At 49.5% G+C, this 17555-nt stretch overlaps 1 long non-coding RNA gene across 1 annotated transcript; it reads left to right on the top strand.

The window, feature by feature from the left end:
• Positions 1-1593: 1593 nt before the first annotated feature.
• Positions 1594-2744, top strand: LOC137840948 (uncharacterized). Its single transcript, XR_011088154.1, has 2 exons — positions 1594-1731; positions 1823-2744. It is a non-coding gene; the product is annotated as an uncharacterized lncRNA (long non-coding RNA).
• Positions 2745-17555: the final 14811 nt, after the last annotated feature.

Below are 17555 nucleotides of genomic sequence, written 5' to 3'. Positions count from 1 at the left end.
CCTGCATAATATCCGATGGAGAAATTCACAAATTTTTGCTCACAAGGACATTTGACTGTCGTGTGATACTTTTAGTCTGTTTAGTCCGTTTGTCTTTGCAAGTCTGGGTCTTAAAAGGTCAAATGTGGTCACGTCATTCTACTTGTTGTCGGCAAAACTCTCCCAATTCTTACTGAGTTCTGAGCTAATGTCGGTGATTAATTTAGCAGGCCTGCTAAAAAGTCGTCTTTTCGCACAATATCTGCTTCCAGGTTTTTGTTCTTCTTTGACGATTGAGAAGGTTAGTAGCTGTCATGGCGTTGTGCGGCGAGCGCCGACCTTTGACCACGTTTCTGCTGGGCCTGTATGGTTGCCGGTGGCGACAGCAGCGCGGGAGCTCGGCGCGGCCCGGCAACTGCTGCTGCGGCAAGGTAGGCGGACCCCGTAAACACAGACCCCACCTTAATGGGCCCGTTGAACTCGTCACTTGCCGTCTGTGCAGCGGGAAGGCAGTGTCTTGGGCGCGCTGATGGCGGCCTTCTACCTCACATTGATCTTTCTCTACTTCTGGACGCAAGCGAAGAACGATGATTTTGACTGGTGGGTGGCGGCGCGACCAGCGGCCAAGGGCCATTTGCGTATGTGTGTACTTGCTCAGGTTTAACTATGGCAACTTGGGCTTCTGGTGGGCGTGGTCACTGGTGCTGTTGGTCATCGCTGCTATATTATTCTCCTACGTGGTCGCTCTTACGGTGAGATGCTGACACGTCGCCTGACCGACCGAGAATTGAAGGCTGGCTCCTTTATTTGGCAAAACAAAGGGCTGACGTTGATGTGCAGCAATGGCCAATGTGCCGCATGTCTTTGCAGCTGCTGGCCACATGTCTCCTGTGGCAGGGCCAAAGACTGTCTCTCCACTGGAGTCACAAGGTACACACACAGGATTGGTATTGAAAAGGTTGTGCCACTTTGAAGACGTCAAATGACTGTATGAATGTTGTCGTCTCCGGAGCGGCTTTGTCTTTGTCACGTACATTTTGCAAAGTGTCCTGATTTGGGCTCGATTGCCGTACTTGCACAATGAGCGCCATGTCCTCTGCGCTGTCAGATTGGCGTGTCGCTAAGCCTGACGTTCGCCATCACCGCCACCGCCATCATGTCCCACCTGTGGCTTCGAGAGTGGATCACTGTGCAGCTCTCCTTCCAGGTGAGCCGCCACCATCCGCAGTCACCGCCATACATGGTCAGGCAATCCGCGGTCGGACAATCAGCGGTCGCCGCCATCCGCGGTCGCCGCCATCCATGGTCGGGCAATCCGCGGTTAGGCAATCCGTGGTCCCGCCATTTGCGGTCAACACCATTCGTGGTTGCGCTTCTGCCGCCGTTTCTGCCACCAGGTGACGGCGCTGTACCTCCGCTGTTTCACTGATGACGGTGCTGGCTTGACCGGTGGCGTTGCACTGCAGCACGCTCCAGATAAGTGAGTTGGGACTGGAAAAGCACAAACATAGCTCTCTGTTTGATCTAAATTGTATCCAGATTTTAAGATTGCTTTGAATTGACTGTATGAGTGAGGTTTGCGTGCGTACGTGTCTGTCATTGACAGAGAGGCGGTACTTGATTTTGGCGACATATCTGAGCGCGCTTTCGGCCCTCTACTTGTTGCCTCTCGGGATGTATTCGCCGTGTGTCAGGAAGCGCAGTACCCTGGGCCCTCCACCGACTCTCTTGGGCCACCGAGGAGCCCCCATGGTGAGCGTGGACTTTGCTCATCAGACAAGCAAATGTGACTCACGCAGCAGGCCTCCGTTTTGTTGTATATATTATGTATTTTCATATTCAGATGGCTCCGGAAAACACACTGATGGCTTTCGAGAAGGCGGTGGAGGCGGGATGTGAAGGTCTGGAGACAGATGTCATCATCAGGTCATTTTGTGCCTTAAACACACAAGTATAACGTGAACAGTTTTTCAAATTTAAGCCCTGGACGAGACTACTTCCAAGTGCCCCCCCTCGTTAAAAAAAAATCTATTTTCATTTCACACAGATGTTTTTTAATAGAACATGAGAAAGTAAAAATTGCATTTCTCAATTGCACAAGTTTCACTATTGCAATCACAACAGGAAACGCTTTTTAAAGTGCACAAAGACAATGGGACAATTCTTGTCAGGCCGGGAACAAGGCGAAGGACTCGGATGCAGAGTCGTTTCTATCTTGGATTTATTCCAGCAGGCACACAGAGCGAAAGTACAAATCAAATCGCCTCTTGCGAGGGAAAACACGTGGCAAAAAGTACAAACAAAAGGTGTCGCACTGAGGCGAGTCAAAAGGCTAAAAGTACAAATCAAAACGCCTCTTACGAGGGAAAACGCGTAGCAAAAGGTACCAACTAAAGGAGTCGCACTGGGGCGAGACAAAAAGGCGATGGAGACCAAGGCACAAACAAAAGCGTCGCTCGGTGGCGAGACAAAAAGGCGATGGAGACCAAGGCACAAACAAAAGCGTCGCTCGGTGGCGAGACAAAAAGGAGGATTCTTACAGAGAGTTCAGGCATCAAGGGATCGCTGGTGGTCGGGACGAGGCAAGACACACTGGCACAAGACAAGGGGAAGACACAGACTAAATACACACAAAAGGGCGGGGACACAGGTGATGACAATTAGTATCGATTACGCAGGTGCACACAATCGGGATCAGGGAAGACAAGACAACCAACACCGAGGAAGGAAACACAAACTGAACCGGAAGGAACGACAAAATAAAACCGGAAGTAAAATTACGACATCGACGAGACAGAAACCCGGAAAAATAAACGCGACCGCATGACAATTCTGACCATTACAGTTATCAGTGTGTATAGAATATACATAAATTGGCAGAGAATTTTTCTAATAATTTAGAAAAATTAACAATGATGACTTTGACCTTTTTCTATCCCTCATTTATTTGGCACTCGACAAGAACAACAGTCGATAGTTTTCCCAACGCTGTCACTCCCTCAGAGGTGAAGAGGAGACTTAACCAATTTCACATAACCTGGGGGTGACGTTATAGCTCTGTATCACCCATGTGACACAATTCAGAAAATTCTAGGCCAATATTTATAATACTATTCATGACGTGTGTTTTTGGGAAGAAACTGAGGTGTGATTGGCTTTAGCCCACTAATAATGTTGCACTATACAGTGGATCCCCCCCCCCCCCTTTTTCATCACCACTTTTAATCACAGGTGACATAAAAAATGCCGCTCGCCCACTTTGCCCATGCCAAAAACCGCTACTGCATGATATGTTAAAACGGAATCTAAAAGAAAACATCAGCAACGACACTCACAGGCCCTGCTAAAAAGTTCAACTATGATAGGGTGTCTTTGCTGATCTTGTTCATATCTTTCTTCATTCCTGACTCCTGGTGGCCAAGTTAGGCCAAGTTACGTTAAAGTACATACAGTACATACATGAAGCGCAAACTGCTTATATTGAGATTAATTACGATGGTATTGATTCTTTTTTTTTTTTTAAACTACTGATTTTTTGCTACTGATTTTAAAAGAAAAAGCGATCTGGAATGGACTAAGCCTGTGAGAGATCGGACAGTACAGCCAAATGCAAAGTGAAGCAGTCTTTATTGTGGAGGGAGTGGGGAACGTTGGAGGGCTGAAGCGGCGAACGGTCGAGGCTGCGCTCGTCAGGGGTGGATAGCCGGATGGCAAGCCAGGGGAAGGAGCTGGCGGCAAGACTTCGCAATGGCGAGGACTGGACGTGGCGGACAGGTGATATCCAAGGAGAGCAACTGCGGACTGACAAGGTAGCACTGGACAGACAGGAACAGCACCGAATCATAAAGAAACGGGGAGTCAAACTTATAAGGACCGGTGTGCACGGAGACAACACGAGACAAGCTGACAAGCATTGTCGCGCTGGCCGCGCTAATATAGCACAATGAGCCCGCGACAGGTGACAGCGATCCTGGTGATAAGGGGGCGTTGCTGGATGACTGTTGCGTGACAAAGTCATTAGAAAATGTGCCAATGACCTTCCAGCATCGGCCTTCAAAACACAATCTGCTGCTGTTGATGCGCTCAGGCCGAAGGCAAAAAAAACTTTGCAGCATTGAACCTCAGGCGGCCGGCCAACCCGCCTCGTGCATCACTTACTTGCAGATTTGGCGCGTTTATCGGAAGGCTTGCTCCCTGAATGTCCCCCACCAATAATAGACGTTGATTGTACGGTACCGATCTAAATAGCTTACTGATTTTGCGGTTGCCTTCTTGTTAGTTTTGACGGCGTTCCCTTCCTAATGCACGACCGATCGTTGCGGCGGACCACCAACATCGACGAGGTGTTTCCCGACCATGGCGACAAGCCGTCCGACATGTACATGTGGCCGCAACTGAGAAAACTCAACACGGGCACCTGGTTCCTTTCCGCGAGTTGCCATTCTAGAACAAAACACGATTTTTTTTCCTTTTGCCAAAGCATTTTTCCATTCACAAGCAGCAGAACGACAGTAGGTTGCACTTGTTTCTGACGTTTACTTAACAAAAATCTAAAATGCTGCATCAATGTCATTTAGTGGAGGTTCAGGAGTTGTTTCCAAGATTGCCTGCAATTTTAGAGTGATTTTAGTGTTTTTTTGAGAGCTTTCTGGCCATTTGTCGAATGCAAGTGTACCACCATTGTACAGGTTAGTCAGAAAACCAATCTTGTTTTTCTGTGTACTATTTTTATGTTTTCTGCCGCATGTGCTCTGGTATGTTAGCAGGCCTGCTAGCACTAGCCAGCTTTGCTAGCGTTGCTATCTGTTAGCTGTGCTAGCCACCATCAACCTACACAGCAGCCCAACTGCCACCAGACTGCTGCAGCCTGCCACCTGGCTTCAGCAGCCCACCTATCATCCGGCTACCGCAGCCTACAGCAGTTATCATCAGACTAAAGGGGCCCAGCTACCATTAGGCTACTGCAGCCAATAGCTACCACCAGGCTACTGAAGCCTGCAGTAGCTACCACCAGACTACAGACTGCAGAGGCCCAGCTACCACCAGGGGACGGTAGACTACAGTAGTTACCTCCGGACAACAGATGCCCAGCTACCACCAGGCCGCTGTAGCTTACAGTAGCTTCCTCCAGGCTGCATAAGCCACCAGGCTGCTGCAGCCTACAGTTGCCACCACTGGACTACAGAGGCACAGCTACCATCACGCTACTTCAGCCCAGCTGTGATTTTCGGCAAGCTAATGCAACTCAAGAGGCCCAATCGTAGGGCCCCCATCGAGGCCTCTTTCTAGAGGCCTTGTGTGCATGCTAACACTAGCATGTCTGTCAGGACATCACCCCCGGACCACCTCACACTGGCCGAGCTGTCCCATGGATTCCTCAACATAAAGAAGCAAGTTTTCCTCCTGACCTCCACCCTCCTCCAAGATCCAACCCAAGCTGACACCCTGCTCCTGGTGCGACAAGCCTGCAATGCTGCTGCAGTAGGGGAGCCACCGCAGAGCCCTTGCTCCACAGCCCGTCGCCACTCAGAGCTCTGGATAGAACCGCACATCAACCGCAAGAGGGGGGGATGGGACTCACGCATCAGCACCTCACCCTCAGGTGACATCCCCGCACACCCAAACCGTTTCAGGCTCCTGGCTGAGAAGGATGCTCGTCTCCACTCACCCAGGGCCAAGAAGCCAAGAAGCTCCTTCTCCTCCACCCTCAAACCACCAATAGCCTTTCACTACACCCCCAACCCTAAGCGGTCCTCTCCCCCCACAAACTGGGAGAAGTTATTGGAACAGACTGGTCGCTGTGGGCTGTTGCAGGCACCTTCTCCCCCTTGCTATCCGCCTCAAACCTCCCCCCAGCCCTCCTCGCCCCCTTACCCCCACACCTCCCTCTTCGCCCCCCCCCTTCCACGCCCCCTGCCACAGCCCCCCTGGGAAGTACCGGGAGTACTCTCCCCTTTGCCTCATCAACCTCCATCACCCTTGCCAACACCTACTGTAGCCTTCCCCAAAACCTGGCCTGCTGACGGCAGGACAACCAGCAGAGCATCCACCATCCACAACCCACCTCCTAGGCAGACACGGCGATACCCAAACCCCCGCCCCACCCTTTTCTACCCACCACCATTCCAGCCACACTCCTGGGCATTTCAACGCAGGCCAGCTCTCCTCCCTACCCACCGTTCTCTCTGCCATGTGCCCTAACAAGCCACTGGCCAGCTCACTGTAGACCAGCTCTTCTCCCTACCCCTCCCTAACCACCATCTTCTCTGCCACACGCCTTAACACGCCACTGGCCAGTTCACTGTCGACCAGCTCTCCTCCCAACCCCCCGCTACCCACCACCTTTCCTCCCACCCCCTCCCCGTCACCCCTTTTTCAAGCACTCACTTCCCCGACCCCTCCCACCACACCACGCTCAGAGCCACCAGTAATCTGACAGGACACGGACCGCAGCCCTGCAGGCACCAAACTGTCCACCTACCCATACCCGCGTCCCCTCTGTGCTGGTGGTTGGATCCTCAATGGTACGCCACGTTTCCCTCTCCAAAGCTGAGACCCACTCATTCTCCGGAGCCAAGGTCCTCGACATCAACACCTGCATCCCCCAACTGACAGCTCACCGTCCACAGATCTCCACTGTCATCATACACATCGGGACCAATGACATCAAACTCCAGCGCTCAGAGACTCTCACACAACATTTTTGTACACTCATCTCCACCGTTTCTGCAACTGGTAAGGCCTTCATTATCTCTGGCCCCTTTCCATCTCCACGACTCACCGACACCCAGTTCAGTCGGATCCGTGATCTACACATCTGGCTCCAGGCCCATTGCACCGCCAACAAGATCCCCTATACCAGGGATGTCAAAGTCAAACACACCGAGGGCCAAAAAAACAAATTTGCTACAAGCCGAGGGCCGGACTGGTTCAATGTTTATTAAAATATATCGGAATGATTGCACATAGCCTTTTGAACTAAGACCTAACACAGTGTACATTATTTAATGATTAAATGAATATGGCAATATTTTGTTATGGCTCTGTCAGTAACTTCAAGGGAAAACATTTTCAACAGCCAAACAGCAAAAAATTCAATTGTTTTAAAAACAAAATGTGTTTCTTAATATCAACATAAATACATAAGTAAAAGTGCATGCATTATAAACTGAAAATGTATTATTGTGCTGCTCTATGATCTACCGATCATTGCTTTCAAATCGTAAAATAAAAAAATAATCAAATCAGTTGTATTCTTTCTCATGGCTCTTATCTGCAATTTTCCCTTGGTCCATTCAACTGAAAAATAAATATAAATAAATAAAATTCAAAAATTTACGGCACACAGACAAAACAATACTTTCTTCAAAGAAAAATCACGTCTTGTAGAAACAAATGTAAAAATGTAACCGAATTAAAAAACGGAAAATACGTTACTGTTCTGTGATGCTCACTTGTCTGAGGCTGAGCCTGATACTTAGAGGTGTCTCATTGTTTGTACAAGTTCATCAATGTTCGGGGTTAGGCTCTGAGGCTCAAAACCCGTTTTTGATCAACTCTCCTTCTGCAAAGGGCCGGGCTGATTTGGCGATCTCTTTTGCCACAATAAAGCTAGCCTTGGCAGCAGCCTCGCTTTGTGATTTAGCATACGTGAACATAGCCTGTCTGGACTTAAGGCCTCGTTTTAATTCTTCCACCTTCTGTAGCTTTTGTTCATATTCCATATTCTTGTCTTGGTCTGTGTGTTTCTTAGACGTTTGATAGTGCCTTCTTAAATTTAATTCTTTCATTACAGCCGCATTTTCTCCACACAGAAGACACACAGGTTTGCCTCTTACCTCCGTAAACATGTACTCTGCCTCCCACCTGGCCTGAAACCCCCTGTTCTCAGCGTCCACCTTACGTTTAGCCATTTTTGAGGAGGGGGGTATCAGAAAGTTGAACTCTGCTCTGACTACTGATGAATAATGAAGCCGCTTGTGCGAGCTGCAGGGACATCGCGGGCTACCGTTGCATTGTGGGAAATGTAGTGTTGGTGCGTGCAAAACACCAGCGGGCGGCTGTGGCCTACGGGCCGGTTCTAATAGTAATTCAATATCATCCAGGGGGCCATAGATAATCAATTCGCGGGCCGGATCTGGCCCGCGGGCCGTAACTCTGACATATGTGCCCTATACCAATAACTTCACAACCTTCTGGAAACAGCACAATCTTTATGCAAGGGACGGTTTACACCTCAACCAGGCGGGGGCACGGCTGCTCTCCCTCTCCATGGAGCTCACTCTGGAAACCCTGGACTGGCTCCATGAGTCGTGACGCGAGGATAGTCCGATCCATTCTCTCCCTCACAACAACAGTTCACCTCCCCTCAGACCTCGGACTAACCAAGATTCCTCCGCTCCCCCACACGCTAGTCCTCACACCTGGTCCCTTTACTCCACCCCCCCACCTTCACCAAAGGAAAAAAACACACCACTGTCACACACTACTTTCCCACTGCAAAAAATTCATGTCCACACCTGAATGAATTTTCTACTCTTTTAGAGTATCCACCACCGGCTATCGATCTCAGGCACAATTAACCAATCATAATAACCTCATAAATATCCCACTAAACCCTAGTCCAAAACTACATGCCTCTGGAGCTCGCTCCCAGCCCATCACGCAATCCTATTCCAGTCAAACAGATACCGGCACCCAATCTAGCACCCATAATAACATACAAATGACAAAATGAAAAAATAAGAATCACATAAAACAAATTCAAACCATATGCCAATTAAGCAATATTAAAGGTTTTAAAATATGCCACCTTAATGCAAGAAGCATCACATCAAAGCTTGATGAAATAAAAATACTCACTGAACAAGGCAAACCACATCTTATCATTACAGAATCGTGGCTTTCTCCTATCACACCAGACTCGTTTATCTCCATAGACAATTATCAACTACACAGAAGAGACCGGCCAAATAAACCTGGCGGTGGTATTCTATTACTAGTAAATAAATCATATGCACACACAGTAACCCCAATCACAACAGAAACTGAAACAATGCAACTGGTCATCAGCTTTACCAACCAACATGCAATCACAGTTATTGCCAGTTATAGGCCGTCAAACACAAACCCCACAGATTATATTAAAAATCTATCCAATATTATAGAAAATATAAAAACAAAGGAATATATCATAATTGGCGACCTGAACTTAGACTACAAAGACAAATCATCCAAACCTCTAAAAAGCATGGTAGAAAAATTAGGACTCCACCAACTGATAAAAGAACCAACTAGAATATGTCACACTCGCAGCTCTATTCTCGATCTCATCTTCACCGATCAACCCGCAAAATATAGCACATCAGGAGTCATCCACGTAGCCGTAGCAGACCATTCTCTGATATACACAGTTGGGAAAAACCCGAAACCTCGGAAAAATCAACAGTGCACTATTTCAAATATACCAAGATCTAACCTACCACAGTATGAAACAGAAATAAAGAATATTGATTGGAGCAATCAACTAGCACTCACCGACCCAGAACAAATTTCCAGAATCGTATAGAAGCCATACGGAAAAAACACACTACTACGAGAAAACTCAGTCTACGACAGAAAAAATTACCATGGATAAACTCAGATATTTTCAATCTAATCGCACAGAAAACCACTGCACTGAAATTGTATAGGTCAATAAAATCTATTGAAAATAAAACATATTTAAATCAGACGACCGAACAACCCTAACCAACTACCGTCCCATATCAATCCTCCCACCTATATCAAAACTTTTAGAAAAAATCTTGTCAAAACAACTTTTAGAACATCTTGAAACAAACAACCTTCTCAACAACTCACAATTTGGCTTCCGATCAGCTCGTTCTACACTATCTGCAGCGCTACTACTCACTGAATATATACGCACTTCTCTTAATAAAGGCCTGTTGGATTTTGTCCACAATTTAGGGAGCGCGCTATCTGCGCCTCACGGCAAAAGCCATTGCCAATCAGCTGTTATCCAATTTACTCACTGCGTGCTCGTTTGATTTCTTCAGATTTAGGAAAATGCTAAGACACAAATGTAGAAACAAAACAAAAACAAAACAAGCAGAAATTAGACTTACACTGGTTGGTTGAGTTCAATCACAATTCTTGTTCAGAAAGCTCTGTCTTCAGGAAAGTACAATACAGCGCTGGGCCTTTCAAGAGCGGAAAGTCTCCATTCAGAAAAGGCAACGTTCTAGGTTCTTTGGTCAGCTTATATTCAGTCGGGCAGTGTGGGCCGAGTTTGATGGGTGATGAGTCTTTGGGGTGGGGCAAGTTCGCAGGAGAGTTTGATTCCATGGGAATGGGTTCTGGTTCGGTGAGAGCTGGTTCCGTGGGGTTTGGTGCTGATTATGGGCGATTCGATGTGTGGGGGCTGTTGTTTTCCTTTCCGTCTTTCAGCCTTGACGATCATCTTTGGCTGGGCTGTCTCCCTCTGGCACCTGCTGGTTTTATCTCCAAGTGACCTTCCTGTACCAGCTCAGTGGCCTAGTAGTAGAGTGTCCGCCCTGAGACTGGAAGGTTGTGGGTTCAAACCACAGCCGGGTCATACCAAAGACTATAAAAATGCGACCCATTGCCTTCCTGTTTGGCACTCAGCATTAAGGGTTGGAATTGGGGGATTAGATCACCAAATGATTCCCGAGCGCGGCACCGCTGCTGCTCACTGCTGCTCACTGCTCCCCTCTCCCCCAGGGGATGGATCAAAATCACATGGGGATGGGTTAAATGCAGAGGACAAATTTCACCACACCCAGATGTGTGTGTGACGATGATCATTGGGACTTTAACTTTGACTTTAAACATTCTCCTCCATTCTTGCACATACACTGTTCCAACTCATCCATTCATCATTCTTTCAATTTTGTCATTTTGTACGGAATTATGTGAGCTTTTGGCTGTGACATCATCTACGTATTTATTAATGTTCCCTGACTATGCAAAGTTTGTTCTCACCACTTACCATGTTTTTGTTTGTTTGTTCTTTTGACCTTGCGTGCGTGGCAGGATTTCAATCCATGACGGCGTAATGTGTTACCAACCGTTACTTTTGCAACTGTGGTCCCAGCTGCCTTCAGTTGATCCATCAGTTCCCCCCTTGTGGTTGTGGGATGATTCCTCACCATTCGCATGATCAGGGAGACCCCACGAGGTGAGATCTTGTGTGGAGGCCCAGACCGAGGGAGGTTGGCGGTGGTGTGGTGCTTCTTCCATTTCCTGATAACTGCACCGACAGTTGATCTTTTCTCTCCAAGTTGCTTTCCGATTCTCTTGTAGCCCATCCCAGCCTTGCGCAGATCAACAATCCAGTCTCCAGACCTGAATCCAATTGAAAATCTTTGGAGGGGGCTTAAAATTCAAGTTGCCAGGCGACAACCTCGGAACCTGAATGATTTGGAGGCTGTCTGCAGGGAGGAGTGGGCCAACATCCCTGCCGAAATGTGCACAAAGCTTGTCACCAACTATAAAAACCGTTTGACATCTGTGCTGGCCAATAATGGCTTTTCTACAAAATATTAACATGCTGTTTTTCCAGGGGTTCAAATACTTGTTTTTCCTCATCAGACGGTTATCAATTTTTATAAATTCATATGATGTGAATTTCTGGAATTTTTTTGGGGATTCTGTCTCTCACTGTTAGAATGTACATATGATTAAAATAGTAGATCGTTGCATTCTTTGTAAGTGGGCAAACCTGCAAAATCAGCAAGGGGTCAAATACTTATTTCCCCCACTGTATCAAAAATGTCTAGTTATGTCTTCTTTATTGATTTGGTGTGTAGGTATAATTATATGCTTAAAATGTTTCTTTTATTTATTTAATATGTGAATATACTTGTCTGCTTATGTACTTTATTCAATGAGGTTTGAGCACATCTGTTTTTGTAGCTAGGCAGGACTTTTTGTATTTTGACCCCATTCCTTCAGGCCACATCACAGGAGCAGTCTTTGTAGATTTCCGTAAAGCCTTTGACACAGTTAATCACCAAATACTCCATAACAAACTAGCTTCCTTTCATCTCTCCCCCTCAGTGCTAACTATGCTCTCTTCATACCTCTCGGATAGAATCCAGGTTGTTAATATTCGTCAGGCCACATCTACTCCATTACCATCTCCCATTGGTGTTCCCCAGGGCAGCACACTAGGCCCATTATTATTCATTATGTACATCAATGACATGCCTAACATATGCAAACAAACCCAAATCATATTATATGCTGACGACACAGTTATTTTCACCTCAGATTCGAACATCGAAACCATAAACTCCAAACTTACTTCTGATCTCCAGCTCCTACGTGACTGGCTAAAAGTAAACCATCTGACGATAAATATAAAAAAAACTGAAATAATGTATTTCCACTCCCCTAGGAAAAACATCTCCATAACTCTCCCCTGTCAGGCAGGGAACAAGGCGGAGGACTCGGATGCAGAGTCTTTCTTTTCACGGATTTATTCCAACAGAAAGATGACCAAAAAGACAACTTAAAGCGTCTCTTGCGAGGGAAACACTCGGCAAAAAGTCCAAACAAAAGGCGCCACACTTGGGCGAGACAAAAAGGGCTATGGGGAACAAGGCACTAACAAAAGGCATCGCTCTGTGGCGAGACAGAAAGGAGGAATCTTACTAGGAATTCGTACGGCAAGGAATCGCTGGTGGTCGGGACGAGGCAAGACACACTGGCACAAGACAAGGGGAAGACACGGACTAAATACACACAAAAGGGCTGGGACACAGGTGCTGACAATTAGTGTCAACTGAGTCAACTGTCAGCTGACAACCGGATCCCAGACGGCCCAGGAGCCTCAGGGTGAGCTGCATAAAAGTCCTCAAATAGCCCTGGGTCCAAAATAAAACTAGGCGGCACCCATTGCCGCTCCTCAGGCCCATAACCCTCCCAGTCCACCAGGTACTGCCAGCCCCGGCCCCTTCTGCGCACGTCCAACAGTTCCTTCACCGTGTAGGCAGTCCCACCTCCTACCGTCCGCGAAGGCGGGGGCGGCGCTGGATCTGGCACCAACGGACTGTCTACAGCCGGCTTGATCTTCCCGACGTGAAAGGTGGGGTGGACTGCAAGGGACCTGGGCAAGCGGAGACACACCGCGGCCGGGTTCACGACCTTGGCGATGGGGAATGGACCCACAAAGCGAGGTGCCAGCTTCCTGGAGTCCCCCCGGTTGGGAAGATTCTTGGCGGACAGCCAAACACGTTGACCCCGCCGGTACACGGGCGCCGGACGTCTCCTTCGGTCAGCCATCCGCTTGACATGGTCCCCCTGGCGGATCAGCGTGGCCCGCGCCGCCGACCAGATACGATGACATCGGCGCACCAAGGCGTGGGCCGAGGTCACCGTCACCTCCGGCTCACTGTCAGGGAAGACTGGGGGCTGGTAACCAAACACGCACATGAACGGCGACATACCTGTAGCCGTGGTGGGCAGGGAATTATGGGCATACTCCACCCAGGTGAGGTTTTTGCTCCACGAGGAGGGGTTTTGGGAAACAAGGCAGTGGAGGCCCGTCTCCAACTGCTGGTTGATGCGTTCCGTTTGACCGTTCGCCTCTGGATGATAGCCCGATGTGAGACTCACGGTTGCCCCTATAAGCCTGCAAAATTCTTTCCAAAACCTGGATATGAATTGGGGACCCCTATCTGAAACAATGTCCTTTGGGAAACCATGAATCTTGAATATGTGGTCCATCATTACTGTTGCCGTTCGTTTAGCGGACGGCAACTTGGGCAGAGGGATAAAGTGAGCCATCTTCGAGAATCTGTCTACAACAGTGAGTATGGTTGTTCGCCCATTTGAAGCTGGTAGCCCTGTGACGAAGTCCATGGAGATCTCGGCCCACGGACGCGATGGAATGGGGAGGGGGTGCAGCAGGCCCATACGGACGCCGTGGGAGTTCTTATTCTGGGCGCAGACGGGACAGGCTGAGACGTATTCCCTGACGTCTGCCCCCATGGAGGGCCACCAGAATCGCTGCTGGACGACAAACAGGGTTCTGTGCATGCCCGGATGACAGGAGAGTCTGGAGGTGTGAGCCCAATGGACAACTTGGGACCGTAATTGTTCGGGAACGAACAGTCTGTTCTCAGGGCATCCACTAGGGAGTGGTTCGTTGCCATTGGCCTGCTGCACCAGGCCTTCGATAGGCCAGGTCACTGCTCTTACCATGCAACGAGGAGGCAGAATGGGTTCGGGCTTCTTGACTTCCGGACCTGGGCTGTAGACACGGGAGAGCGCGTCAGGCTTGGTGTTTTTGCATCCCGGTCTGTAAGACAGAGTAAAGTTAAATCGGTTGAAAAAGAGCGACCAGCGGGCTTGGCGAGAATTCAATATCTTGGCCGTCTTAATGTATTCTAAGTTTTTCTGGTTTGTCCAGACCAGAAAAGGCTGCTGTGCTCCCTCCAACCAATGTCTCCATTCCTCTAAAGCCAGTTTTACCGCCAACAGTTCACGATCTCCCACGTCGTAGTTCTGTTCGGCTGGCGTCAGCCGTCTGGACAGGAACGCGCACGGATGGAGCTTGTTGTCACTCTTGGCCCTCTGGGATAGAATGGCCCCTATCCCTTGACTGGAGGCATCAACCTCCACCACAAACTGTCGTGACGGGTCGGGAAGCGTGAGGATAGGAGCGGAGCTGAAGCGGTTCTTCAGCTCCTGGAAGGCCGCCTCCGCTTCCGCCGACCAGCAGAATGGAACCTTAGGGGACGTTAGAGCATGCAATGGAGCCGCTGTAGCACTGAAGCCTCTGATGAACCGCCTATAAAAATTGGCAAAGCCCAGGAATTGCTGCACCTTTTTGCGGGAGTCAGGGGTAGGCCATTCAGTTACCGCGCTCACTTTTGCCGGGTCCATCTTTACTTTGCCAGGGGCTATGATGAAACCGAGAAAAGATACGGTGTTTGTGTGAAATTCGCTTTTCTCGGCCTTAACGTACAGTTGGTGGTCAAGGAGGCGTCGCAGAACAGTCGCGACGTGAGACCTATGGGTCTCCAAATCCGGGGAACAAATCAGAATATCATCTAAATATACGTACACAAATTGATCCAAACAGTCCCTCAGTACATCATTTATCATGGCCTGAAACACCGCAGGGGCATTGGTGAGGCCAAATGGCATTACTAAGTATTCAAAGTGTCCTCGATGTGTGTTAAAACCCGTCTTCCATTCGTCCCCCTCACGGATGCGCACTAGGTGGCACGCGTTGCGCAGGTCTAACTTTGTGAACACCCAGGCTTGCTGTAATTGGTCGAACACGGTCGACATCAGGGGAAGAGGATACCGTTTTTTTATTGTGATCTGATTGAGGGGGCTGTAGTCCATACTGGGACGTAGGGTGCCGTCTTTTTTGCCCACAAAAAAGAACCCCGCACCCGCATGCGACGATGACGGTCGAATCAACCCTGCTTGATATATAATCGTTCAGGGCCTCCCCTTGGGTATGGTTGAGCCCGGCAGGAGTTCAATGGCGCAATCATACAGACGGTGGGGGGGGTAGGGAGGTAGCCTTGGCCTTGCTGGAGTTTCCGAGTCTGGAGCAGAAGGCACAGAGAGCGGGTTAGATTTGATACACGAATCTTGACAATAGGACCCCCATCCCATTATTTCCCCTGATCCCCAGTCTATAGCAGGGTTGTGGCGTTGAAGCCATGGATACCCGAGAATGAGGGGGTTCATTGGGGAGGTCACGACATGTAGTCGTATTTTCTCCTGGTGGGCCCCAAAAGACAGGTTCTGTTATGTGTGTTATATCGAAAAGTGCCTGTCTATCAAACTTTCATCAGCTCCTGAGTCTATTAGCACGTCAAGTTCTATATTTTTTCCCAGCTGTGTAACCATGCCCTTGGGGAGACCTCGCCCCGGGGACAGAGCAGCAGAGAAGGCGCTTACCAGGGTCCTCCTCACCGGGCAGGAGAGGAGGAGGTGTCCGTGCTCACCGCAGTAGTAGCATCTACCTTCCTGGCGTTGTCGTATCTTCTCCTCCTCTGTCAGCTTTGCTCTGCCCAACTGCATCGGTTCCGACTCCTGGTGCTGCCGATCCCCGTCCGGCCTGGGGCGGGTCGCCTCGAGGGCGGAAGGAACGGCTACTGGCACGAAGGCGGGGGCGTTCCTGCTTCCGCGGTGCTTCCTCCACTCTTGCAGCCGGTTGTCGGTGCGGATAGCCAGCGCGATGAGGGCGTCGAGATCGGTGGGAAGATCCAGGGGAATTAGCTGATCCTGTAGGGATCCGGAAAGGCCTCGGAGGAAGATGTCATATAGCGCCATCGCATTCCAACCGCATTCCGCGGCCAGCGTGCGGAAACGGATGGCGTAATCTCCGACGGTCTCTTATCCCTGGGATATCTGACAGAGTTGCCGAGCCTTCTCTCGGTCAGCGGAGATTGGGTCGAACACCGTACGCAGAGCCCCGACAAAAGCGGGGAGGGAGCGACAGGAGATGGAATCCCTGGCCCATTCTGCTGTGGCCCACGTACGGGCCCTTCCCGTCAGGTATGATACCATATAGGCCACCTTGGAGCGTTCGGTGGGGAAATCCGCCGGGGACCTCTCAAAATGCATCTCGCACTCAGTAATAAAGGCCCGGCTAAGAACGGGTTCGCCGGAGTAGCGTTCTGGAGGAGCCAGTCTGGCACCGCAGGTCATGGGAGCTACAGCAAGGGGCGTCACGGGAGAAGCAGCGGATGGGCTGGAGGTCGCTGCTGGTCCCGCGTTTAAAAGGGAGAGCACGTCCTGCATTTGTTGACCCAGCTTTCCTACCTGGGCGGCGACCGCCCCTCTGAAGTCTTCTTGGCTCTTTGCGAGCCCTCGGACCTCCTCGCCCAAATTGCCCACTTCCTTCTGGTGCTGGGCGAGCTGTGAGGCGAGGGAGCGCACTGCGGCGCATAGGTGCTCCGACTCTGCCGAGTCCATGTCTGGCCAGTGTGTACTGTCAGGCAGGGAACAAGGCGGAGGACTCGGATGCAGAGTCTTTCTTTTCACGGATTTATTCCAACAGAAAGATGACCAAAAAGACAACTCAAAGCGCCTCTTGCGAGGGAAACACTCGGCAAAAAGTCCAAACAAAAGGCGTCGCACACGGGCGAGACAAAAAGGGCTATGGGGAACAAGGCACTAACGAAAGGCGTCGCTCTGTGGCGAGACAGAAAGGAGGAATCTTACTAGGAATTCGTACGGCAAGGAATCGCTGGTGGTCGGGACGAGGCAAGACACACTGGCACAAGACAAGGGGAAGACACGGACTAAATACACACAAAAGGGCTGGGACGCAGGTGCTGACAATTAGTGTCAACCACACAGGTGCACACAATCGGGATCAGGGAATACAAGACAACAGAAACAGAGGAAGGAACCACGAACTGAAACGGAAGGGATGACAAAATAAAACAGGAAGTGAAGTCACGACACAGACAAGACAGAAATCCGGAAAATAAACGTGACCGCATGACATCCCCATTACTCTATCCGATCAAACTCTAGTAGTCACAAACACATATAAATATCTTGGAGTAGACTTAGAC

Source organism: Syngnathus scovelli, chromosome 15 (genome assembly GCF_024217435.2).
Source record: "Syngnathus scovelli strain Florida chromosome 15, RoL_Ssco_1.2, whole genome shotgun sequence".
Classification (NCBI taxonomy): domain Eukaryota; kingdom Metazoa; phylum Chordata; class Actinopteri; order Syngnathiformes; family Syngnathidae; genus Syngnathus; species Syngnathus scovelli.
Note: the sequence above shows the minus strand (reverse complement) of the source record. Positions and strands in the feature narration are given on the sequence as shown.